This window comes from Rhinopithecus roxellana, chromosome 6 (assembly GCF_007565055.1).
Source record: "Rhinopithecus roxellana isolate Shanxi Qingling chromosome 6, ASM756505v1, whole genome shotgun sequence".
NCBI lineage: Eukaryota > Metazoa > Chordata > Mammalia > Primates > Cercopithecidae > Rhinopithecus > Rhinopithecus roxellana.
This window is the reverse complement of record NC_044554.1, coordinates 88,434,032-88,461,845: the sequence shown is the minus strand read 5'-3', so window position 1 is coordinate 88,461,845 and position 27,814 is coordinate 88,434,032. Positions and strand designations below refer to the sequence as shown.

Below are 27,814 nucleotides of genomic sequence, written 5' to 3'. Positions count from 1 at the left end.
TTTTCCAACGTGGTTCCATTCTCCTGGTCACTTTCAGGTACACCAATCAGACATAGATTGGTCTTTTCACATAGTCCCATATTTCTTGGAGGCTTTGTTCTTTTCTTTTTGCTCTTTTTTCTCTAAACTTCTCGCTTCACATCATTCATTTGATCTTCAGTCACTGATACCCTTTCTTCCAGTTGATCAAATCAGTTACTGAAGCTTGTGTATGTGTCACGTAGTTCTCATGCCATGGTTTTCAGCTCCATCAGGTCATTTAAGGTCTTCTCTACACTGTTTATTCTAGTTAGCCATTCATCTAATCTTTTTTCAATGTTTTTAGCTTCTTTGTGATGCGTTCGAACTTCCTCCTTTAGCTCGGAGAAGTTTGATCGTGTGAAGCCTTCTCTCAACTCATCAAAGTCATTCTCCGTCCAGCTTTGTTCTGTTGCTAGCAAAGATCTGCATTCCTTTGGAGGAGAAGAGGTGCTCTGATTTTTAGAATTTTTGGCCTTTCTGCTCTGGTTTCTCCCCATCTTTGTGGTTTTATCTACCTTTGGTCTTGATGATGGTGACGTATATATGGGGTTTTGGTGTGAGTGTCTTTTCTTTTTGTTAGTTTCCCTTCTAACAGTCAGGACCCTCAGCTGCAGGTCTGTTGGAGTTTGCTGGAGGTCCACTCCAGACCCTGTTTTCCTGAGTATCACCAGCGGAGGCTGCAGAACAGCAAATGTTGCTGCCTGATCATTCCTCTGGAAGCTTCATCTCAGAGGGGCACCCAGCTGTATGAAGTGTCAGTTGGCCCCTACTGGGAGGTGTCTCCCAGTTAGGCTACTCGGGGGTCAGGGACCCACTTGAGGAGGCAGTCCATCCATTCTCAGATCTCAGACTCCATGCTGGGAGAACCACTACTCTCTTCAAAGCTGTCAGACAGGGACGTTTAAGTCTACATAAATTTCTGCTGCCTTTTGTTCAGCTATGCCCTGCCTCCAGAAGTGGAGTCTACAGAGGCAGGCAGGCCTCCTTGAGCTGCAGTGGGCTCCACTTCAAGCTTCACAACCATTTTGTTTACCTACTCGATCCTCAGCAATGGCGGACGCCCCTCCCCCAGCCTCACTGCCACCTTGCAGTTCGATCTCATACTGCTCTGCTAGCAGTGAGCGAGGCTCCATGGGCACGGGACCCTCTCAGCCAGGTGCAAGACATAATCTCCTGGTGTGCCGTTTGCTAAGACCATTGGAAAAGCACAGTTTTAGGGTGGAAGTGTCTGTATTTTCCAGGAACCATCTGTCATGTGTCTCTTGGCTAGTAAAGGGAATTCCCCAACCCCTTGTGCTTCCTGGGTTAGATGATGCCCCACCCTGCTCTGTGGGCTGCACCCACTGTTGGACAAGCCGCATTGAGATGAACCCAGTACCTCAGTTGGAAATGCAGAAATCACCCATCTTCTGTGTTGCTCACGCTGGGAGCTGTAGACTAGAGCTGTTCCTATTTGGCCATCTTGGAACCTCTCTCCATCCTCTCCTATCTTACATGTTATTACCATCATTTAGTACTCCTGTTACCCCTCACAGCTGCGTGATTATTATTTCTGTTGTCAAATCTTACTTTGATTTATCCACATGTCCCCAGTTCCTCCATATACAATTGGTCCTTGCTGCTCACACCTTCTTTCTTTCAATTTCTTCCTCTGTGAAGTTCATCCTTTGGATTTTCTGTGTGAAGCTTTATTAAATGGTAAATCATTTCACACTAGCTTTCCTCTGTTGTTTTCTTTCTTTCTTTCTTTATTAATTCAATCAATATTTATTAATCTTCCAAGTGAGAAGCTGGGGATCCAGTAATGAACAAGACAGATAAAGAACCTGTCCTTGTCTTCATGGTGCTTAGAATGTGCTAGACTAGGAAAGTGGTGTGTGGAGGGAAGATAAATGGAAGCCTAGAAACACTACACAGATGTGGGATTAGGCATCTGCATTCTCATACATAGACATGATCACAAAAAGGCAATTTAAGAAATGGTTTTTGGACAGGCACGGTGGCTCGTGCCTGTAATCCCAACACATTGGGAGGCCAAGACAGCCAGATCACTTGAAGTCAGGACTTTGAGACCAGCCTGGCCAACATGGTGAAACCCCATCTCTACTAAAAATACCAAAATCAGCCAGGTGTGCTGGCATGTGCCTGTAATCCCAGCTACTCAGGAGGCTGAGGCAGAAGAATCAGCTTGAACCGGGGAGGCAGAGGTTGCAGTGAGCCAAGATCGTGCCACTGCACTCCAGCCTGGGTGACGGAGTGAGACTGTCTCAGAAAAACAAAAACAAAAACAAAAAACAACAACAAAAAACAAGAACAACAAAAGAAATGATTTTTATCTTTCATCTGATTTTTGTATTCTACATTATTGCTTCTCTGTGACTCAAAGAATATTTGTAGTAGTTTAGACACTTCTAAGTTAATGCTACATGAAGCTGTTAGACTCTTGTCTTCATCTCTCAGTCCCTTAAATCCAATTTCAAAAGATAAAAATTTGCTTTTATTCAGTGTTCAAACGATATGATCTAGACTCTAAAGTGCTAGCCTGTTTCTTAAAAATGATTTTATGTGGCTGGGCGCAGTGGCTCACGCCTGTAATCCCAGCACTTTGGGAGGCTAAGGTGGGTGGATCACGAGGTCAGGTGTTCAAGACTAGCTTGGCCAACATGGTGAAACCCCATCTCTACTAAAAGTGAAAAAATTAGCCAGGCGTGGTGGCACACGCCTGTAATCCCAGCTACTTGGGAGCCTGAGGTAGGAGAATCATTGGAACCCAGGAGATGGAGGTTGCTGTGAGCCGAGATTTCACCACTGCACTCCAGCCTGGGCAACAGAGCAAGACTCAGTCTCAAAAAAAAGAAAAATTTATGTTCACACCTTATGTATTTTATTTAGAAAGCATTTTAGCTATAATAAATTATAAAATTGAGATTAATTTATAGGTGTACTTTTTAGAATTGTACATTCAGAATTTAAACAACCCCATGGGTATGGTTTAGTACTATCATGTCTTACATATAGAAAACTATGATTTTAAATTCTGAGGTAATTTTGTGAAAAACTCACTATATTTTACATGAATTTTGATTGTATACTCTATTATTATTATTATTTTTTGCAGTGGGACTCAACTAGGAGGTGTTATTACAGTACTGTGCTTCTTTTTCAACCATGGAGAGGTTTGTTTTCTAGAAAGCGATTTTTAAGAAATAGAAGAGGCTGTAGAGGAACAAGGAAATATACTCATCAAAACAATATATAATTGTATACTACTTATGACTTCACAATATTTTAAAGATCCGTGTGTTATAAGTTGATTTTTAAATCATGTTGATTGAAATGTTTAAATAGGTAGAATTTCAAACATGAAATCTCTTGCCTTGTTTTTAGTAAATATATACATACACACATATTATGCAGAGAAAAGGAAATACTGTACTTCTTGAGTTGAATCATGTCATGCACATTATCTGACTTATTCCCACTAAACTTTATTTGTGGGTGGTAGTAGCCTCACCATACAAGGTATGAAATTTAAATTTACACAAAGTTACTTATCCACATGCCCCATTTACTACATGATGAAGCTGGATTTCCCATTCTATGTCTGTCTGCCTCTAAAACCTCACATATATATTAATTTATATTTTGTAAATTATAAAATTATAGTTATATTTTATAAAAACTTATATATTATACATATAACATATATATTCAACTTTTTTATTATGGTCAGAATAAGTAACATGAGATCTGCCCTCAACATATTTTTTTCTGATTTTTTTTTTTTTTTTTTATACTTTAAGTTCTAGGGTACATGCGCACCAAGTGCAGGTTTGTTACATATGTATACATGTGCCATGTTGGTGTGCTGTACCCATTAACTCGTCATTTACATTATGTATATCTCCTAATGCTACCCCTTCTCCATCCCCCTACCCCATGAGAGGCCACAGTGTGTGATGTTCCCCTTCCTGTGTCCAAGTGTTCTCACTGTTCAATTCCCACTTATGAGTGAGAACATGCAGTGTTTGGTTTTCTGTTCTTGCAATAGTTTGCTGAGATTGATGGTTTCCAGCTCCATCCCATATCCCTACAAAGGACATAAACTCATCTTTTTTTATGACTGCATAGTATTCCATGGTGTGTATGTGCCACATTTTCTTAATCCAGTTTGTCAGTGATGGACATTTGGGTTGGTTCCAAGTCTTTGCTATTGTGATTTGTGCTGCAGTAAACATGTGTGCATGTGTCTTTATAGCAGCATGATTTATAATCCTTTGGGTATATACCCAGTAATGGGATGGCTGGGTCAAATGGTATTTCTAATTCTGGATCCTTGAGGAATCACCACACTGTCTTCCACAATGGTTGAACTAGTTTACAGTCCCACCAACAGTGTAAAAGTGTGCCTATTTCGCTACATCCTCTCCAGCACCTGTTGTTTCCTGACTTTTTAATGATTGCCATTCTAACTGGTGTGAGATGTCACCTCATTGTGGTTTTTGATTTGCATTGTTCTGATGGCCAGTGATAATGAGCATTTTTTCATTTGTTTATTGGTTGCATAAATGTCTTCTTTTGAGAAGTGTCTGTTCATATCCCTTGCCCACTTTTTGATGGGGTTTGATTTTTTCTTGTAAATTTGTTTAAGTTCTTTGTAGATGCTGAATATTAGCCCTTTTTCAGATGGGTAGATTGTAAAATTTTTCTCCCATCCGTAGGTTGACTGTTCACTCTGATGGTAGTTTCTTTTGCTGTGCAGAAGCTCTTTCGTTTAATTAGATCCCATTTGTGAATTTTGGCTTTTGTTGCCATTGCTTTTGGTGTTTTAGTCATGAAGTCCTTGCCCATGCCTATGTCCTGAATGGTATTGCCTAGGTTTTCTTCTAGGGTTTTTATGGTTTTAGGTTTAACATTTAAGTCTCTAATCCATGTTGAATTAATTTTTGTATAAGATGTAAGGAGGGAATCAATTTCAGCTTTCTACATGTGGCTAGCCAGTTTTACCAGCACCATTTATTAAATAGGGAATCTTTTCCCCATTTCTTGTTTTTGTCAGGTTTATCAACATCAGATGGTTGTAGATGTGTGATATTATGTCTGAGGGCTCTGTTCTCTTCCATTGGTCTGTATCTCTGTTTTGGTACCAGTACCATGCTGTTTTGGTTACTGTAGCCTTGTAGTATAGTTTGAAGTCAGGTAGCGTGATGCCTCCAGCTTTGTTCTTTTGGCTTAGGATTGTCTTGGCAATGCGGGCTCTTTTTTGGTTGCATATGAACTTTAAAGTAGATTTTTTCCCATTCTGTGAAGAAAGTCATTGCTAGCTTGATGGGGATGGCACTGAATCTATAAATTACCTTGGGCATTATGGCCATTTCCACAATATTGATTCTTCCTATCCATGAGCATGGAATGTTCTTCCGTTTGTTTGTGTCCTCTTTTATTTCATTGAGCAGTGGTTTGTAGTTCGCCTTGAAGAGGTCCTTCACATCCCTTGTAAGTTGAATTCCTAGGTATTTTGTTCTATTTGAAGCAATTGTGAATTGGAGTTCACTCATGATTTGGCTCTCTATTTGTCTGTTATTGGTGTATAGGAATGCTTGTGATTTTTGCACATTGATTTTGTATCCTGAGATTTTGCTGAAGTTGCTTATCAGCTTAAGGAGATTTTGGGCTGAGACAATGGGGTTTTCTAAATATACAATCATGTCATCTGCAAACAGGGAAAATTTGACTTCCTCTTTTCCTAACTGAATACCCCTTATTTCTTTCTCCTGCCTGATTGCCCTGGCCAGAACTTCCAACACTATGTTGAATAGGAGTCATGAGAGAGGGCATCCCTGTCTTGTGCCCGTTTTCAAAAGGAATGCTTCCAGTTTTTGCCCATTCTATATGATACTGGTTGTGAGTTTGTCATAAATAGCTCTTATTATGTTGAAATACATTCCATCAGTACCAAATTTATTGAGAGGTTTTAGCATGAAGGGCTGTTGAATTTTGTCAAAGACCTTTTCTGCATCTATTGATATAATCATGTGGTGTTTGTCTTTGGTTCTGTTTATATGCTGGATTACATTTATTGATTTGCATATGTTGAACCTGCCTTGCATTCCAGGGGTGAAGCCCAGTTGATCATGGTGGATAAGCTTTTTGATGTGCTACTGGATTCGGTTTGTCAATATTTTATTAAGGAGTTTTGCATCAACGTTCATCAGGGATATTGGTCTAAAATTCTCTTTTTTTGTTGTGTCTCTGCCAGGCTTTGGTATCAGGATGATGCTGGCCTCATAAAATGTGTTTGGGAGGATTCCCTCTTTTTCTGTCAATTGGAATAGTTTCAGAAGGAATGGTACCAGCTCCCCCTTGTACCTCTGGTAGAATTTGGCTGTGAATCCATCTGGTCCTGGTCTTTTTTGGTTGGTAGGCTGTTAATTATTGCCTCAATTTCAGAGCCCATTATTGGTCTATTCAGGGATTCAACTTCTTCCTGGTTTAGTCTTGGGAGGATGTATGTGTCCAGGAATTTATCCATTTCTTCTAGGTTTTCTAGTTTTTTTGCGTAGAGGTATTTATAGAATTATCTGATGTTAGTTTGTATTTCTGTGGGGTCGGTGGTGATATCCCCTTTATCATTTTTCATTGCTTCTATTTGATTCTTCTCTCTTTTCTTCTTTATTTTTCTTGCTAGCAGTCTATCGATGTTGTTGATCTTTTCAAAAAACCAGCTCCTGGATTCATTGATTGTTTCAAGGGTTTTTTTGTGTCTCTCTCTCCTTCAGTTCTGCTCTGATCTTAGTTATTTCTTGCCTTCTGCTAGCTTTTGAATGTGTTTGCTCTTGTTTCTCTGGTTCTTTTAATTGTGATGTTAGGGTGTCAATTTTATATATTTCCTGCTTTCTCTTGTGGGCATTTAGTCCTATAAATTTCCCTCTACACACTGCTTTAAATGTGTCCCCAATATTATGGTATGTTGTGTCTTTGTTCTCATTGGTATCAAAGAACATCTTTATTTCTGCCTTCATTTCATTATGTATCCAGTAGTCATTCAGGAGCTAGTTGTTCAGTTTCCATGTAGTTGAGCAGTTTTGAGTGAGTTTCTTAATCCTGAGTTCTAGTTTGATTGCACTGTGGTCTGAGAGACAGTTTGTTATAATTTCTGTTCTTTCATATTTGCAGAGGAGTGCTTTACTTCCAACAATGTGGTCAATTTTGGAATAAGTGCAATGTGGTGCTGAGAAGAATATACATTCTGTTGATATGGGGTGGAGAGTTCTGTAGATGTCCATTAGGTCTGCTTGGTGCAGAGCTGAGTTCACTCCTGGATAGCCTTGTTAACTTGCTATCTCGTTGATCTGTCTGGTGTTGACAGTGTGGTGTTCAAGTTGCCCATTATTATTGTGTGTGAGTCTAAGTCTCTATGCAAGTCTCTAAGTGCTTGCTTTATGAATCTGGGTGCTCCTGTATTGGGTGCATATATGTTTAGGATAGTTAGCTCTTTTTGTTGAATTGATCCCTTTACCATTATATAATGGCTTTCTTTGTCTCTTTTGATCTTTGTTGGTTTAAAGTCTGTTTTATCAGAGACTAGGATTGCAACCCCTGCTTTTTTTGTTTGTTTGTTTTCCATTTGCTTGGTAGATCTTCCTCCATCCCTTTGTTTTGAGCCTATGCATGTCTCTGCACATGAGATGGCTCTCCTGAATACAGCACACTGATGGGTGTGCTTTGACTCTTTATCCAATCTTCCAGTCTGTGTCTTTTAATTGGAGCATTTAGCCCATTTACTTTTAAGCTTAATATTGTTATGTGTGAATTTGATCCTGTCATTATGATATTAGCTGGTTATTTTCCTCATTAGTTGATGCAGTTTCTTCTTAGCATCAATGGTGATTACATTTTGGCATGTTTTTGCAGTGGCTGGTACCGGTTGTTCCTTTCCATGTTTAGTGCTTCCTTCAGGAACTCTTGTAAGGCCGGCCTGGTGGGGATAAAACCTCTCAGCATTTGCTTGTCTGTAAAGGATTTTATTTCTCCTTCACTTATGAAGCTTAGTTTGACTGGATATGAAATTCTGGTTTGCAAATTTTTTCTTTAAGAATGTCAAATATTGGCCCCACTCTCTTCTGGCTTGTAGAGTTTCTGCCGAGAGATCTGCTGTTCGTCTGATGTGCTTCCCTTTGTGGGTAACCCGACCTTTCTCTCTGGCTGTCCTTAATTTTTTTTCCTTCATTTCAACTTTGGTGAATCTCACAATTATGTGTCTTGGAGTTGCTCTTCTCGAGGAGTATCTTTGTGGGGTGCTCTCTGTATTTCCTGAATATGAATGTTGACACGCCTTGCTAGGTTGGGGAATTTCTCCTGTATAATATCCTTCAGAGTATTTTCCAACGTGGTTCCTTTCTCCCAGTCACTTTCAGGTATACCAATCAGACGTAGATTTGGTCTTTTCATATAGTCCCGTATTTCTTGCAGCCTTTGTTTATATCTTTTTACTCTTTTTTCTCTAAACTTGTCTTCTCACTTCATTTCATTCATTTGATCTTCAGTCACTGATACCCTTTCTTCCAGTTGACTGAATCGGTTACTGAGGCTTGTGTGTGCATCATGTAGTTCTCATGCCATGGTTTTCAGCTCTATCAGTCATTTAAGGATTTCTCTACATTGGTTATTCTAGTTAGCCATTCATCTAATCTTTTTTCAATGTTTTTAGCTTCTTTGTGATGGGTTCAAACTTCCTCCTTTAGCTCGGACAAGTTTGATCATGTGAAGCCTTCTTCTCTCGTCAAAGTCATTCTCCATCCAGCTTTGTTCTGTTGCTAGTGAAGAACTGTGTTTCTTTGGAGGGGTGAGGCACTCTGATTTTTAGAATTTTCAGCTTTTGTACTCTTTTTGTTCCCCATCTTTGTGGTTTTATCTACCTTTGGTCTTTGATAATGGTGATGTACAGATGGGGTTTTGGTGTGGATGTCCTTTCTTTTTGTTAGTTTTCCTTCTAACAATCAGGACCCCCAGCTGCAAGTCTATTGGAGTTTGCTGGAGGTCCACTCCAGACCCTGTTTGCCTGGGTATTAGCAGTGGAGGCTGCAGCAGAGTGAATATTGCTGAACAGCAAATGTTGCTGCCTGATCATTTCTCTGGAAGCTTCATCACAGAGGGATACCCAGCCGTGTGAGGTGTCAGTCTGCCCCTACTTGGGGGTGCTTCCTAGTTAGGCTCCTCGAGGGTCAGGGACCCACTTGAGGAGGCAGTCTGTCCATTCTTAGATCTCCAACTCTGTGCTGGGAGAACCACTAGTCTCTTCAAAGCTGTCAGACAGGGACATTTAAATCTACTGAGGTTTCTGCTGCCTTTTGTTTGGCTATGCCCTGTCCCCAGAGGTGGAGTCTACAGAGGCCGGCAGGCCTCCTTGAGCTGTGATGGGCTCCACCCAGTTCAAGCTTCCAGGCTGCTTCGTTTTCCTACTCAAACCTCAGGAATGGTGGGCGCCCCTCCCCCAGGCTTGCTGCTGCCTTGCAGTTAGATCTCAGACTGCTGTGCCAGCAATGAAGGAGGCCCTGTGTTTGTGGGACCCTCTATGCCAGGTGCGGGATGTAATATCCTGATGTGCCATTTGCTAAGACCCTTGGAAAAGGGCAGTATTTGGGTGGGAGTCACCCAATTTTCCAGGTGGTGTGTGTCATGGTTTCCCTTGGCTAGGAAAGGGAATTCCCTTACCCCTTGCACTTCCCGGGTGAGGCGATGCCTGCCCTGCTTCGTCTCTCGCTTGGTGGGCTGCACCCACAGTCGTGCACCCACTGTCCAACATGCCCCAGTGAGATGAACCCAGTACCTCAGTTAGAAATGCAGAAATCACCCATCTCTTGAGTTGCTCAGTCTGGGAGCTGTAGCCTAGAGCTGTTCCTATTTGGGCATCTTGGAACCTCATTCCATAGTTTTAAGTGTACACTACAGTACTAACACAAGGTTGTATAGCAGATCTCTAGCACTTATTCATCTTGTCTAACTGAAACTTGCCTGACAGCAAGGACATGGCTAAGACGCTGCCACCTGCTCCCTCACTTCTTTCTGTTACGTCATGGTGTCTGTTCAGTAATGCAAAATGCTGAATTCAAAATAGACATTAACTTACTAATTCAGCCCAATGAAACATGGTCTACCTAAAAAAGAGCTCATAGAAGCTTATTTCAAATATGATGGATTCATTCAACAAAATATTGAGCGCATACCATGTTCATGCTCTGTTAGATGCTGAGGATATGGCAATGAAAAAGAGAGGGATTCTGACTATTAGCTCTTGGGAGCAAAATATTTTATATGTTATGACACAGGTTACATAGGGTAGAAGTACATTTTTTTTTTCAAGATGGAGTCTTGCTCTGTTTCCCAGCATGGAGTACAGTGAGTGCAGTGGCATGATCTCAGCTCACTGCAACCTCTGCCTCCTGGTTTCAAGCAATTCTCCTGCCTCAGCCTCCTGAGTAGCTGGGATTACAGGCATGTGCCACCATGCTCAACTAAATTTTTGTATTTTTAGTAGAGATGGGGTTTCACCATGTTGGCTAGGCTGGTCTTGAACTGCTGACCTCATGATCCACCCACCTTGGCCCCCCAGAGTGTACTGGAGATTACAAGCATGAGCCACCATGCCCGGCCAGGGTAGAAGTACTTTTATCCATTGCTGTTGGGTTAATTTTTAAAAATCAGTTAGATAAAGGAATCATAAAACTTATACATAAAATCCTTATATATATTATTTTAAAGCAAACAAATGCATTGTCATTCAACAATGTGCTGATATAATGACAAAGCTTTTACTTTGAGTGTGCCAGGAAACTGTTGGTATAAGTTGACTTTCTTATATGTATCATAATTCCTCTTACAACATTTACAATTTTGGTATCTTGGAAGAGGAGCAATAACTTATAACACTCTTGGAAAGTAATAAGAGTTCACATTCTTTCTAGAATTTCAGAATTTTTGATGGAAAATTTTTCTAATACTCTGACCCATATGTCTTAGAAGTAATTTTAAAGTTTGTATGAACATTTAATACTTTCATTACATGCATCACATTTGTAGTTCCCAAATACTTCTAGTTGTTTTTAAAATATATACTTAACCTTTTTTAAGTTACATTTTACAAATTCTGAGGCAATCTTAGCTATTCGAAGTATGTATTTATATTCATTCAAACTTGTTATGTAGAAACTCTCTTGGTGCTTGTGAATGACCTAGGTGACATTTGTTTAGGTATTTGTCTTGGCATACATATATCCCAAAGCCTGGGATGCCAGGATCATATGCCAGGATCATACCTGCAGGACTGGACTGTGAATCTAGTTGGTCAGTCACAGAATTCTCACAACTCTTATACATACAATCTTATTTGTCCCTTGGGTTTCCTTTTGCTCAGTCTGATATATCTGTTGCTGGTTTCTGGACATGGTAGTTAATTGCTCTCTACTTAATGGCCTCATGTGTTAAGAGAGCTTCAAAAACTGAGAAGCTATGCCAGACACTCAGAAATGGGATACAGTGAGCCTAGTATTAAAATTACTAAAACAAACTCAGCCCTGGTTTTTAAATATGTTTGTTATAGTAAACATGATGTAAAGTGGGCATTTTGTTGATTTCAGGCCACCCGTGTGATGTGGACACCACCTCTCCGTGAAAGTTTTTCCTATTCATTCCTTGTACTTCAGATGTATATTTTAACTTTGATTCTCAGGTAACTTCGACTTATAAAACAAAGGCAAATAAATTATAATTTAAGTTTCTTAAAATATACTTCAATTCAGCACTTTGGGAGGCCAAGGTGGGTGGATCAATTGAGGTCAGGAGTTCGAAACCAGCCTGGCCAACATGGTGAAACCTCTTCTCTACTAAATTACAAAAATTAGCCAGGCATAGTGGTGTGCATTTGTAATCCAAGCTACTTGGGAGGCTGAGGCAGGAGAATTGATTGAACCGGGAGGCAGAGGTTGCCGTGAGCTGAGATTGTGCCACTGCACTCCAGCCTGGGCAACAGAGAGAGACTCCGTCTAAAACAAATGTCAATATATATCTATATTATAGATATATACTTCAATCTATGAAGTTGTAATTACCAAATTTAGACCATTTTTTAGTTATTTTAAAAGTATTGAGTATAGATTTAAGAAAATAATTCAAAATTGCTTGTAAAAATTGCTCTCCCATTTAAGAGTAGGCTACAGGTTTTAGATAACTACGTTATGTTTTAAAAAACCAAAAGGTATGTGTTTGCATATAGTTTGCCAAGATTCAAAAGTTTTTGAGAAACAATTACATTTTCTCTTCAGAGTTTAGGTACTCTGACATTGTTTTCTAACCTGTGATTTTGATGAATGTGCCATGAAAAAAGTGTTCTGTGTGCAAACGAATTTGGGAAATGCGGAGTTAGATGGATAAGGAGTACATATATTCTCTTATTTATGAAGCATTTCTGAACAACCAATGTTTCCAACAGGACAACCAGTTTCATTTCAAAGTTTTTTTTTTTTTTTTGATACACTTTTTTTTTAGGGATTACATTTATAAGCATTTTAGATATTTAAGAGGTCTGAGAAATGAACAAAAAACCCCGTAAGTGGTAGGTAGTATAAATAGCCTTATCAGAGAAATAAGTTTGATAGAATACTAATGAGAACTCTCAGTGAATGAAATCATGATCACTGTCTCCTCCAAACTCCCAGAGGACCCCATTCTTCACCTACTAGTCCCTGGCAGATTCTGCCTTATATAAAAATCATTTGTTTGTCTTCCTTGTTTTTTAAAACAGTAAATTTATGAATCATCCACACATACATAAATTTTTATTTATTTATTTAGAGATGAAGTCTTGCTCTGTCACCCAGGCTGGAGTGCAGTGGCACAATCGGCTCACTGCAACCTCTGCTTCCCGGGTTCAAGCGATTCTCCTGCCTCAGCCTCCCAAGTAGCTGGGATTACAGGTGCACACCACCACCCCCAGCTAATTTTTGTATTTTTAGTAGAGGCAGGGTTTTACCATGTTGGCCAGGCTGGTCTCAAACTCCTGACTTCAAGTGATCCGCCCACTTCGGCCTCCCGAAGTTCTGGGATTACAGGCATGAGCCACTGCGCCCAGCCAGTTATATGTATTTAAAAGTACCAATGGTGCACATATCCATGCAAATATTTGTGGCACTCAGATAAAGCTAATTGAAGAGTGGTAAATAGTAGTGTACTGGGGTAGCACAAACTTTGAGAATGGAGCAGGCTAACTTCTGATTTCTTATCAACTTGACAAGTGTATTCTGGGGTTGAATTTGGATTTAGGAACCTCCTCCTCATTCAGATCTCTGCATCTTCCCTCTACACTTTGCCTTCTCTCAAAGCTTAGGTGATGGAAGCTGCCCATTCTTCATCACCCCTTGCTATTCATTACCAGTTTAATTCCTAGGAAGGTGGGTTATTTTTATTTTTTTTGAAGTAGTATCAGTCTGGTCAGTCAGGGGTTTCATGGAATAAAATGTCTTAATTAGAACATTTAGGGTTGTATCATTGAGGGCATGTGCTATACTCTGTATCTTAGTCAAAAGTAATTTTTGTTTGAAAAATATAAGATTACAAAGTACATAATGAGTATTTTATGATAACAAACAATATGAACATTTAGAATTTTGTTTTTGAAAATTTATATATGATTGTACAAGGATTCATCAAAATCCAACACAGCATTTATAAAAGGAACAGTTACAGTTTTCTTATTTATGTAAAACATTTGTGTTTCTTTTTTCATGTCTAAAAGTTATTGTAATTCTCTGTGGTAAAAGATACTGGTTCCCAATACATCTCAGTAATGGAGAATGGACAATTTAAACTTCCACACGCTTCAACTGAATTCTAGAATGATTTTTTAATTTTTTAGGATTCCTTTTCCTCAAATTTTTCCCATAGTTGTTAACTTATTACTTTGTCAGCACTTACATTTCTCTTCAATGTTTTTGGAAACAGAAAAGTGGTGGTATATAAAGTTGTTGCTACACATACAGGAGAAGCATGTTGAGGTGTGCAGGGGCAGTGCCGCATCCTATTTTCTGACCTCCTCGCTGGAGTATTAAATTTCTAATATCATGCGTATGTAGAGGAAAACAAGCTTTTGTATTTAAAATATTTAGTGGTAAATTACAATGTTATTTTTAAAACTCTAATTTTGATTGCTTCATGCAAGGCATGAAGTATTTCAAGTTCTTTTTAGTATGCTTTAAAAAGTTAACTATATTTTGTTGTATTATAGTAAAGGTAATGGAATAATTTAGATTTTATCATTTTGCAACTAGTCTTTCTTTTCAGTGACAGCCTATTTTTAGGGTGAAACTTATTCGTATCAATTCTCTCTATTAAGGACCTCGAGCAATGATAGAAGGCCCTTCATTGCACTCTGTCTTTCCAATGTGGCTTTTATGCTTCCCTGGCAATTTGCTCAGTTTATACTTTTTACACAGGTAAGATGATTTTTTAAATTAATTTTTATTTTTATTTTAAGTTCTGGGGTACATGTGTGGGATGTAGAGGTTTGTTACATAGGTAAATGTATGCCATGGTGGTTTTTGCACCTATCAACTCATTACCTAGGTATTAAGCCCAGCATGCATTAGCTGTTTTTCCTAATGCTCTCCCCACCGCATTCCCTGACAGGCCCCAGCGTGTGTTGTTCCCCTGCCTGTGTCCATGTATTCTCATTGTTCAGCAACCACTTATAAGTGAGACCATGTGGTGTTTGGTTTTCTGTTCCTGTTGCTGAGGATAATGGCCTCCAGCTCCATTCATGTCCCTGCAAAGGACCTGATCTCGTTCCTTTTTGTGGCTGCATAGTATTCCATGGTGTATATGTACCACATTTTCTTTATCCAGTCTGTCACTGATGGGCATTTGTGTTAATTCCATGTCTTTGCTATTGTGAATAGTGCTGCAATGAACACATGTATCTTTGTAATAGAATGATTTATATTCCTTTGGGTATATTAATTAAGTCGAATGCAAGATGTCCTTGGTTGTTTCCATAGAAATTTTTAAATATGGTTACATTTATGCCCTAAAAGATTTTCAAAATAGGGGATAAATTTTACATAAAGGTATGATTTTAATGAAATAATATAATTCCACATTTTTTACTGTATTAGTTTGACAGATTTTAAGGCTCGACATGTGAAAGAGTTTTTCTATTATTTTTATTCACAAATGTTATTTTTGGTGTTTGAGATATTATCTGTATACAACTACCTATAGATTTTCCTTTTGTCATGGTGATCATTCTGGGTGCCAAGCTACACAGCATTCTAAGGGCCAATCCTACTCTTCACAGCAGGATGTTCTGCTTCCAATCCAGCTAAATGTTGGCTGTTTTGTCTGTGGAGCAGAATTTTACCTGGCACCATTTCTATGAGCTTTAATCATAAAGCTCATCATTGCTTAAGTGAGCTGAGCCCATATCCTGTTTCTAAAGCAACTACATAACTAGTACCAAGAAACTGAACTGGGGAAGCAGAGAGTAAATGGAGAATTCTGAGGAAATTTCATGATACTAAGATTTTCCATCAGAGCTCCTTCCTGCATCATAAATACTGATGCTAATAATAATACTCTATATTGGAAGTGAGAAATTCTGCCAAGAAGTCTTATGCTGCCAATAGCCTACAAAGAATGAAATTATAACCCCAGCTCAATTGGTGCTGCATGTTTAAAGTATTCCCTCTGCTTTACTTCATAATAGTTGGCTCCTTTCAGGTTATAACATGGACATTATTCTATGGTTTTCATTATTTGCAAATGCCAACAGAGTAGAATTGGTTTTTAGTGAGCAGCACTTCATTGCAAGCACATTTATTAATCCAGTAGTACTGATGCAACCAAGCAGCTCTTTGGGGCCAGGCACGATGGCTCATGCCTGTAATCCTAGAACTTTGGGAGGCTGAGGCGGGTGGATCACGAGGTCAGGAGTTCAAGACCAGCCTGGCCAAGATGGTGAAACCCCATCTCTACTAAAAATACAAAAAACTTAGCCGGGCATGGTGGCAGGCTCCTGTAACCTCAGCTACTTGGGAGGCTGAGGCAGAGAATTGCTTGAACCTGGGAGTTAGATATTGCAGTGGGCTGAGATCACGCCACTGCACTCCATCCTGGGTGACAGAGTGAGACTCAGTTCCAAAAAGAAAAAAAAAAAAGGTCTTTGGGTAAGTTTGATGTTGCTGTAATGATTTGCGAGCCATTCTCTGGATATATACTAGGCTTTTATTTTTCTTTACTAATGTATATAGTTTTGTTTGTATTTGTGCGTTTCATGCTTACAGACGGATAATTCAATGTTATTTTCTGGGTGTACTTTAAGATTTTATTCTTAATTGTGTTTTTCATAGATTAAGGTTAAACTTAGTTCATTGTGCCACCACATCTGGCTAATTTTTTAATTTTTTTGTAGAGATGAGGTAGCACCATCTTGCCCAGGCTGCTCTTGAACTCCAGGCCTCAAGCAGTCCTCCTATCTGGGCCTCCCAAAATGCTGGGATTATAGGCATGAGCCACCATGCCTAGCCCAATTTTTTTTTATGACTTCTGTGCTCTCCTGGAATTTTCAATCCTATCAGTTATTTCCTTGAACATTTGAAGCATAGTTTAAAGACATATCTGATTGCACCAGACAAGTGTTTGAGTGATCTCCAAGCTAAGAATAGTTTTTATGTATTTAAAGGGATATAGAACAAAAATGAAAAAGAATGTACAAGAGACTGTATGTGACCAACAAAGCATAACGTACTTATTATCTAGCCTTTTATATAACAAATGTGCTGATCCCTGATATAAATCTTTTGTGGATCTGTTTCTATTGTGTTAGTGATAATGTCTTATCTTCATCTATGCTGGGTTATTTTTGATTTGGTGCTGGACATTATACATGAAAAATTGGAAAGGCAAATCAAAAGCACTAATTAATCTTGAACCACCTTCATGCAATCAGATTGAGATGATCCATAGATGGGTTTCAGTCTTTCTGAGGGCTGCTTGATTTCTGGTTCACTATTATAGTATGGCCTTTTGAAACTCCAAACTAAAGCACCCTTCTTGGTGCACTCTGAGTGCTGAATCTGCTGAAATGCCTGCTCAGCTTGCTGGTCTCCCAACTGCCTCTCAGCTGGCAGGCATCTGCCTCTGTTGAAATTGGCAGATACCTCTGGGAGAAAAGTGGTCCAAAATGTCATGCTCATTGCTATAGATTGCCATCTATCTTTTTAATTCCTCATTTGCTTTGTTAATTATCTGTGGCTTTTATACATATTTAAAAAATATTTTTATTTATATATTTATATTTTTCCTAGACATTCTAGTTCTTAGCGGGAAGGTTGGTTCAAATTCCTTTGCTTACCATTAGAAATGTAGCCCTCCTCTTATATTTACTTTGCCTATGAATAGTAAAGTGTTAGTTTTCTATACTTTTTTTCACTTTTGCTTTTTTGTGTTATTTCAGATAGCATCATTATTTCCCATGTATGTTGTGGGATACATTGAACCAAGCAAATTTCAGAAGATCATTTATGTGAACATGGTAACATTTTTACTATATATAAGTCAAATGTTAAGATAGGTCCTCAGAGTTTATAAAATCAAAGTGATTCTGTTTTATAGGGTACCTCCTCTTTGGTAATATTTAATACATATGGTACTGGTGATATCCAGAAGGAAAACTGGAAATGTATATTATAGATGTCATATTATAATAGATTATACTTTCAACTAGACTATAGATGTGTTTTATTCTCTAAAACATTTATGTTTTATTTATTATTATTATTACTACTTTTAAAACTGCCTTTTCTTTCTCAGACATGAGATTTTAGCATTTTGCCTGAATGACACCCTAACTGAAATTTTATATTCTTGCAATTTTGTTTTTGGCTTAGGTCCCAAACATAGCTTCCTTAAAAATATAAAAAGTTAGTAAAGCTTCATAAATAATAGAAGTTCTGAAGTCTAACAAAAATAAGATTAGTAAAACTGGTATTTATAACTAAGTCTTTCTTGTTATATTACTCCATTGTTAAAACAATAGAAATCATAGACTTATTTTTCATTGTTCCAAGTAGCAGATGGAGAAAAAGTGAAATTCTGCCAGATAGAGTTTATAGTCTTGAATTTTAATACTTACAATGTAGCAGTGACTTGAAATTCTTTTATCATTTGGCCAAGAGTTATTCATCTTTATGCAAATAGATTTGCATTAGAAATGGCTATATACCTACAAAATATGCATTATGCCAATATAAGTAATAACCATAAAATGTATTTTTTTCACTTTTTTTTCAGATTTCAGTTATCCTTAGTTTCATTTTGATGTTTGGAAATTCAATGTACTTATCTTCTTATTCTTCATCTTTATTAATGACGTGGGTAAGTATTTAGTTCATAAAGTCGTTTTTTTTTTTTTTAACCTACCAAATAGCATGTTTTCCTATCTAAAACAGGTATAAGAGAATAAATAGGCCCTTTCCTGATTATCATTCAACATGACACAGTTCTTCCCAAGCAAACCTTTTTATCTGTCCTATCCTTGAAAAATATTATAGTAGGAAGTTTTTCTTTTTAAGACAATGCCCAAGTAAATATTTAAAAATTATCATAAAATAATAAGACTTACTTTAATCATATCCCATTTTATGATAAAAATGACTTCTTTCTCCTAAGTCACTTGAGGAGGTTGAGTACTCATTGCAGTGCCACTGCCACTGCCCAAAACATTTTTGGAACTCCTCTGAGTTTCCTTCACAGATACGGCACATTCTTTACAATGTCTTCACTGATGGCAAATCTTTGCCTTTCAAGAGTGGATTTGATTTTTCGAAATGACCAAAATTTTGTGAATATTTTGTGTGATTGGGCTGGGTAATACAGGCCTTACTCAAATGATGGTGTGACAGTAAAGTCATAAGACCGATTATTTTGCACCTATAACTAAGCTATTTCTGAAAGCAGTTTAGAAAGTGTAGTTCCAAACTACTTTGAGCAATGGCAAGATAATTAGAATAAGTGTGTAGTCTCCTCACAGGAACTACATGGAATGACATTTTTTGGATATGTGTTTGGAAAGGTGGTTTAGTAAATCAGTTCTATTACATTGTAGTTATACTTCTGATATCTATAAGCTAGAGCCTAGAATATTCCCCTGTACCTCCCATCTCCACACTGATCAGAAATGATACCAACTACAGTAACACCAAAATATAGCCCTTTTCCATGTATGGTGCAGTGGTTTAATCTTTTGGTATTTCCCTTATGTTTTAACGTTTTTGCTTTTCATATCCTTTTTCCCTCATAGTAATTCCTCCTCTTTCTCTCCCAGAAAAAATACTTTTTCTTTCCAACATTTTGTCAAACTATTTCACCATTATAGAGTAGAGGACTCCTAATAGTGTGCTTATCTACCTCTTTTAATGAAAATTTTTTTATTTTGAAATATAGTACAGATAAAAACTGCATAAAGCAAAGGTTTTGTGTGCTGACTTAGTGCTGGCTAATACTGATGAGTAAAATCTCCCCTCAGTGTCTGCAGGGATTGATTCCAGGACATCCCCAACCCCTGTGGATACTAAAACCTGCAGATGTTGAAGTTCCTTATGTAAAATGGTGTGTTATTTGCATATAACCTATGCCCAACTTCCTATGTACTTTAAATCATCTCTAGATTACTCTTGACATCTAATGCAATACAAATACTATGCAAATAGTTGTGTACTGTATTGTTTTTTCATTTGTACTTTTTAAACTGTTGTATTATTATTATTTCAAATATTTTCTTTCTGCCATTGGTTGAATCTGCAGCAATTGGAACCCATGGATGTGGAGGGCTGACTGTGTTATGTATTATGTGGCAAACATTCTTAAACTACCATTATATCAAAATTATAATTTTCTAAATGAGTGTAAAAGCCCTCCATGTGGCCTGTCCCAAAGCACTCCCTTGTACTGCCCTAAAACAATAATGACTGTCTTGATTGCTATGATAGTAACTTCCCAGCATTCCTTTTTAGTTTCATCACTTAAGTTTCTCTTTTTGCTACAAGTTTCCTGCATATCTGCCTGGTTTTATCCTCATGAAATTTATTTGTTGAAGAACTGGAGTCAGAACATGTGGAGGATTTCATGGTCCAGATTTTGCTTTTTGAGTTCTTGTGGTGTAGCTAAGCATGGTCCTTTGTCTCATGGTATAGCTTAATATATTAGAAACCGTATCTGAAACTTGGATTGCTTCCGGCTTGATCACTTTGGCAAGTCTATAGTATTGTTCTTCCATCAAAAGGCACATAATGTCTCTCTTTATGGTACTAGCCCTCAGTGCCTTATGATGGATCTGTTAATTCAACAGGGATTGCAAAGTGGTCACATTCTAATCCATCATCTAAAGTTCATTTAGGAAAAGTTAAGTAGGTGTTGATTTACCTCTTTATTTGCAAGTTTTAAAAATAATCAATTGATTCCCTGTCATCTTCCAAATGTGGGCTCTTTGGACTGTGTATGTGTGTGTTTAAGTTTCATTAGGAACATAGGGATTTAAACATTTTTGATGTATTTCAAGTTAATTGAAATTATTATCTTGACTCATTCTCAGATTGTTTCATTGTTGACCAGGGGAGCCTCTTTAGGTTTCTCCTAAGTTCTCTGACATGACCCTGGTGGTCTGATAGCATACTTGTGTCATGTATGACAAGTTTTTCCAGGTCTCTCTTGTGGACTTCTGCCCAAAACCTGGAGGCAGCCATTCCTGCGAGACACCCTCCTTGCCTTTATTGGGGAAATGGTGTTTTTAAGACCGCAGTCTGGGACCCAAGGATACTCATTGCTACTGAGTAGGTCATTGTTTCTAGGCCTTCTTAGTGGACAGAGCTAGGAAATAACATAGGGTGCAGGCTCTCTCTTTAAAAATCTGCCATGAAAATATGTGTGTGTGTGCATGTGTGTGAGTGCATGCATTTACGGTAAACTAGCTCACAAGTTCTGATGGATATTTCCAAATCAAATTCAAGAATATAGGGTTTTTACTTAACTCTTTTTTGTTTGTTTGTTTCTCTTGGGTCTCAAGAAGCAAGGGGATGATAGAATATCACATATCCAGTTGTACGCATGAGAATTGCTATACTGCACCACGCACATGATTATGAGAGTATCTCCCAAAGTGTATGCATGAGAATTGCTATACTGCACCACGCACATGATTATGAGAGTATCTCCCAAAGTGTATGCATGAGAATTGCTATACTGCACCACGCACATGATTATGAGAAATAAAGATTTTTTTGCATATCCTTCTTTCATTCTCTTCGCACATTTTTTTTTTTTTTTACTAATTCTGTATCTATATTGTCAGAACATAGAGTACTGCATACTGTACTTTCTGCCTTATCAACCTTATTTCATGTTTTTATGTGAACAAATACATATTTATTTATCAGCAGTCTTTATGCCATTATCTCCTAGTTATCTTGGTTATTTTAGTCTTGTTCTACAAGAGAATTCCTTCAATTCTGATGTGTTTGTCACAGTTTGTTTTGTCACCTTTTACTTGAAAGTTAAGTTGGCTCTGTGTAAAATTTTTGTCTCTTTCACTTTTACTCTTTCTTCTTTTCTTTCTTTCTCTCTCTTTTCCTTCCTTCCTTCCTTCCTTCCTTCCTTCCTTCCTTCCTTCCTTCCTTCCTTCCTTCCTTCCTTCCTTCCTTCCTTCCTTCCTTCCTTCCTTCCTTCCTTCCTTTCTTTCTTTCTTTCTTTCTTTCTTTCTTTCTTTCTTTCTTTCTTTCTTTCTTTTTTTTGAGATGGAGTTTCACTCTTGTTGCCCAGGCTGGAGTGCAATGGTGCCATCTTGACTCACTGCAACCTCCAACTCCTGGGTTCAAGAGATTCTCTTGCCTCAGCCTCCCGAGTAGCTGGGATTACAGGTGCCCACCACCATGCCCAGCTAATTTTTGTAGTTTTAGTAGAAACGGGGTTTCACCATGTTGGCCAGGCTGGTCTCAAACTCCTGACCTCAGGTGATCTGCCTGCCTCTGCCTCCCAAAGTGCTGCGATTACAGATATGAGCCACCACGCCCAGCTGTCTCTTTGAATACTTGTTTTACTTCTGTCCAAAAGGGTGGCTAATTAAAAGTGTTAGAAGTTTTGATACGTTATAAACATATCACTTTCTCTTGAATACTTTTTATCTTATTTCTTTTTTTATTTCTAAAAGTTTCTTCTCTTCACCTTTCATAGCTCTTAAGGCAGTATTATTATGTTCATTTCCTCATATTCCTTCTAGCTTTTTGTGTCTGAAATTTATTTTTGTTTTGATTCAAATTATTTGATTTCTGTCAGCTCATTTCTCAGTTTTTCTAATTTTGATTTGTGTCATTCTTTCACATATTTTAGTATTTTAAAATGTCTTATTTTAAATGGCCATTTTGAAATGTAAGTTTTGCTTAATTATTCAGTCTTTCATCCTTAAGTAATGGTGTTAGTCATAGGATTTTTCAGAGAAGCCCTTTATCAGGTTGAAGAAGTTCCCTTCTGTTCAGTTTGCTGAGTTTTTTCAAAAATGAATTTTGAAGATATGATGTAATCATATAGTTTCTCTTTTCTGTTTTGTTAATGTGCTGCATTATATTGGTTGATTTTCAAATGTTAAAGCATCTTTGCATTCCTTGAATAGACCTCACTTTGGTCATGCTGTTTTATTATTTTTTGTTGGATACAGCTTTCTAAAATTGTGTTTATGATTTTGCACCTAAGTTCATGACAATAATTGGTTCATAGTTTTCTTATGACATCTTTGTCTTTTTTGGTTACATGGCAATGCTGGCCTCATAAAATGAGTTATGAAGTGTTCTCTCTTCTCCAGTTTTCTGAAGAATTGGGTAAAATCATGATTTTGTCCCTAAATATTTGGTAGAATTTACCAATGAAGCTATCTAGGACTTTCTTTGTAGGAATGTTTTTAACTACAAGTTCCATTTCATTAATAAGATATACAGCTATTCATGTTATCTATTTCCTCTTGAGTGAACTTTGCTTGTATCTTTCAAGGAATTTTTAAATTTTATTTATGATGTCAAATCTATTGACAAATGCATAATATTTTTTTATCTTTTGTGTATCTATAGTATCTGTAGTGATAGTTCCTCTTTCATTCCTGGTATTAGATGTTTGTGTTCTATTTTGTTTTCTCTCTGATCAGTCTGGTTAGAGGCATATCAATTTTATTAATTTTCTCAAGGAACCAGCGTTTGGTTTCATTGTTTTGCGCTACAGTTTTTGTTTTCTGTTTCATTGATTTATACTCGATTTCCTCTCGAGTTTTATTTATTGCCTCATCTGCTTACTTTGGGTTTTGCTCTCCTTCTTTTCTAGTTTTTTTTTTTTTAAGGTATAAAGCAAGGTCATTGACTTGAGAAACTTCTTTCTTTTTTTTTTTAACACAGGTGTTTAGTGCTATAAAATTTCCTCCAAGCACTGCTTTATCAGCATCCCATATATTTTGATAAAGTGCATTTTTAAATTTGTTTCATGTTATTGTCATACATTTTACTGGAACATATGATATAGAAATCTCAATGAGTTTTTGTTTTTATTTAAACAGAAATTACCTTTTAAAAGTATTTGACATTTTTAAAATGTTATATATTTACCCTGTAGTTACTATTTTCAGTGCCTTTTACTTGTGTACAGCCAGATTGACCTACTGTATTCCTGCTGTCTGAAAGACCTCCTGTAACATTTCTTTTAGTGCAAATCACCTGGTCATGAAGTCTTTATTTTGCCTTCATTTTTGAAAGGTATGTTTCCTGGGTGTAGAATTGCAGGTTAACAGCAATTTTCTTTAAGAATTTAAAAGATGCTGCTTGACTTGTCTTGTTGTTTGCATTTTTTTCTTATGAAATCTGTTGACATCCCTGCACTTTCATCTGTAAATAATATGTTAGTTCTCTAGCTGTTCCCAGCTAGAGATAAGATTTTGTGTTTACCACTGATTTTGAGCAGTTTGTTTATATAATGTTCCTTACTATACTTTTCTTTATGTTTCTTGTATTTAGGATTCATTGAAATTCTTAGATCTTTAGGTTTACAATTTTTATCAAATTTGGAAAAATTTTGGCCATTATTTCTTCAAATATTTTTCTGCTTCCCCACCTCACTTTCACTTAGGGACTCTCACTACATGCATATTGGGCTGCCTGAAAGTGTTCAGTGGTTCATGGAGCCTTTGTTATTTTTGTTCTTTATTTAATTTTGGATAGTTACTATTGCTGTGTCTTCGAGAATTCACTAGTTGTTTTTCTGCAGTATCTAACGTGTTGTTAATCACATCCAGTGTATTTCTCATTCAAGTCATTGTAGTTTTCATATCTAAAAGTTCCTTTTGGATCTTTGAAGTATTTTTGTGTCTCTAGTTAAATGTTCTCTCTCTGTTACCACTTCTTCACCATGTGTAATATGGTTATAGTAACTGTCTCAGTGCCTCCACCTGCTAATTCTGTCATCTGTGTCAGTTTCAATTAATTGTTTCTTCTCCTCATATCGGGGTTGTGTTTTCTTGAGTGTTTGCATGCGTGGCAATGTTTACTTGGATGCCAGGCTTTGTGAATTTTATCTTGTTAGCTGCTGGGTATTTTCTTATTCCTAGAGATATTCTTGAGCTTTTTTCTGTGATGCAGTTAAGCCACTTGAACATAGGCTGATCTTTCTGGGCCTTGCTTTTAAGATTTATTAGCTGGAATTAAAGTAGTGGTTAGTTTATGGTTAATATTGCTGTACTCTGAAGCAAACTCTTCCATGTAGACTACCTGATGTGCCCTTTGGCTGCACCATTTTATATTCCCACCAACAATGCATAAGCATTCCAGTTTTTCTACATTTTTGCCAAGATTTGTTACTTCTGGTTTTGTTTTGTTTTATAATGGCCATCCAAACAGGTTTGAGGTGGTATCTCATTGTGGTTTTGATTTACATTTCCCTGATGATTAGTGATGTTGAACACCATTTTAAATACCTGTTGGACATTTGTATTTATTCTTTGGGGAAATGTTTATTCCCCAAAGAATAAACATTTTTGCTCATTTTTAATAGAAATATATATATAGATTTTGCTATATTCATCAGAAATACTGGCCTGTAGTTTTCTTGTAGTATCTTTTTCTGGATTTGGTATCAGAGTAATACTGGCCTCATAAAATGTGTTTAGAAGTGTTCTCTTCAGTTTTTTGGAAGAACTTGAGAAGGATTGGTATGAATTCTTATTTAAATGTTTCACGGAATTCTCCAGTGAAGCCATCTGGTTTGAGGTTTTCCTTTGTTGAGAAAATTTTTATTACTGATTTACTCTCCTTATGAGTTATAGGTCTGTTGAGTTTTTTTGTGTGTTTTCATAAGTTACTCTTGGTAGGTTGTATGTTTCTAGAAATTTATTTCTTATAAGTTATCTAATTTGTTAGCATATAATTGTTCATAGTTGTCTCTATAATCTATTTTGCTTGGTATTTTGGTTTTGTAGGGTGAAAAAGTAAATGTGGTTCCTGTTATACAAACTTGGACAGAAGCAGAAGTTTCATTCTGATTGATTTTAGTTACTTTTGGTGAAACATTACCATATTTCAATGAGGATGATATATATATATATATATATATATATATATATATATATATATATATATATATAATTATACTCAGAAAATATTCCCCACTATTCCTTCCAGCCCATTCTCTCCACCTTTCTTTTTACCCTGTTACTGCCTGTTCCCTTTAAGAAAGAAATCTCATTAGTTTTCTAGTTGACCCATTTAGTTGGGCTTTTTTGAGTTCTAGTAACTGTTACATGTATATTTTTTACATCTCCTCTTATATTAAAGATAATCTTTTGTACTTTTTTTTTTTTTTTCATTTAACAGCCTATCCTGGATATCAGTTCATAGAGATTTTCGTCATTCTTTCTGGTGGTTTCCTAGTGTTCTACTGTGGATTTACTGTCATTCAGTCACTCTCCTATGTCTGGGCATTTAGGTTGTTGCCTAACTTCTGCATTTACAAACAATGTTGCAATGAGTAATCTGATACATTTATATTTTCCTATTGGAAGTTCAGTAATCCTGGCTCACTTTGGGAATTTCTACACCAACTAAATGATACAAAATTTGAATCCAAATCTAAATAATATGCAAGTCCAAGAATTCAGTTTCTCATGAGAGCACTGTTTTCACCCCAAAGGGGAATAAACAAATTACCTATCAACTCTTAGAGATGGTAGGTGAAGTATTCCTAGTCTCTGTGTGTCTTAGTCAGTTTGGGCTGCTATAACAGAAGTACCACAGACAGGATGGCTTAAACAACAGGAATTGATTTCTCACAGTTCTGGAGGCTGAGCAGTTCAAAATCAAGGTGCCAGCTGATTTGGTTCTTGGTGAAAGCCCTTTTGGTGGTTTGCAGACAGAAGCCTTTTTGCTGTGTCCTCACGTGGTAGAGAGAGACATCAGCTCTCTAGTCTCTTGTAACATGAGCACACTAATCCCATTCATGAGGGTTCACCCTCATGACTCAATTACTTCCCAGAGGCCCACCCTCCAAACACCATCACACTGGGGATTAAAGATTCAGTCTATGAATTTGAGGTGGACACAAATACTCAGTCCATAGCACTGCAGGTATAGTTTTTGAGGACCCTAGCTTTATGTATTAGTCTCAATTCCAACTTCTTACCTTGCATAGACCCAAGGCCTCTTCTGCTGCCCTTCCCTTACAATACAAGCCTATAGTTGTAACCTTATTCTACAGGCGTTTATAAAGATTGCCAGGGGTGGTGGTTCTCTGCTAATTAATATTGTATTTTTTAAAAACCACCTTTTTTCAAGCACCAGAGAAGTTCCTTCTCTTTCACATGAGTATACACTTTTTAAACATGTTTAAATATTTTATTTGGCAGTTTGGAGAAGAAGGATTTTCATATTAGTTTAGTTCACTAATGTTGCTGGATAACTCACATACAGACTTGCATGGATGCTGTCATATGCTCATACATCATTTACCTTTGTAGAGGAATTATCCTGCAGAAAACGGCCAGGGTATCTAAGTGAGGAAATAATGAGGCAACTTTTTGACACCCAAACCATTTAAGTCTCACCTCAAGGAAATTTGCCATGTCCAAAATTTAAAATCAACAGTTAAGGAGGAAAATGGCTGGTGATAGCTGAGATGGAACAGGGTGGCTATGTAATTTTTGAAAAATACCATTTATACAAAATATAAATGTTAATTGTATTGAATTGTTTCATTTTTCCCTTATGTGCATTTTAGGCAATAATTCTAAAGAGAAATGAAATTCAAAACCTGGGAGTATCTAAACTCAACTTTTGGGTAAGATTCAATGGTTTTAATGCAGTTTATTTAAATTCTACTTTTTATTTCTATAAGCTGAACAGTTAATAATCTTTAAAATGCTAATGATTTATAGCTAATAAGTAGCTACTGACTTAAAAATAGCTACTATCTAAGGTAGATAGATACATAAGGAAATAGTCCTTAGCAAGGACTAGAAATCAAATAGCTACTATCTAAGGTAGATAGATACGTAAGGAAATAGTCCTTAGCAAGGACTAGAAATCATTTTCAAGAAGTTAGCACACGTATTTCACAACTCACTTCCAGGCCACTCTTCCTTTATGTTTCATCCTGCTATATCCACACAGCCTTGCTTTTTAAAATGTGTTTGTCTTGAGTTTCTCTGTTTAGCTTCAATTAACCTTCCCTT

At 37.2% G+C, this 27,814-nt stretch overlaps 1 pseudogene; it reads left to right on the top strand.

Annotated features, from left to right (window-relative positions):
• Window positions 1-27,814, top strand: part of LOC104666485 — an 83,380-nt pseudogene that overhangs the window by 35,301 nt on the left and 20,265 nt on the right.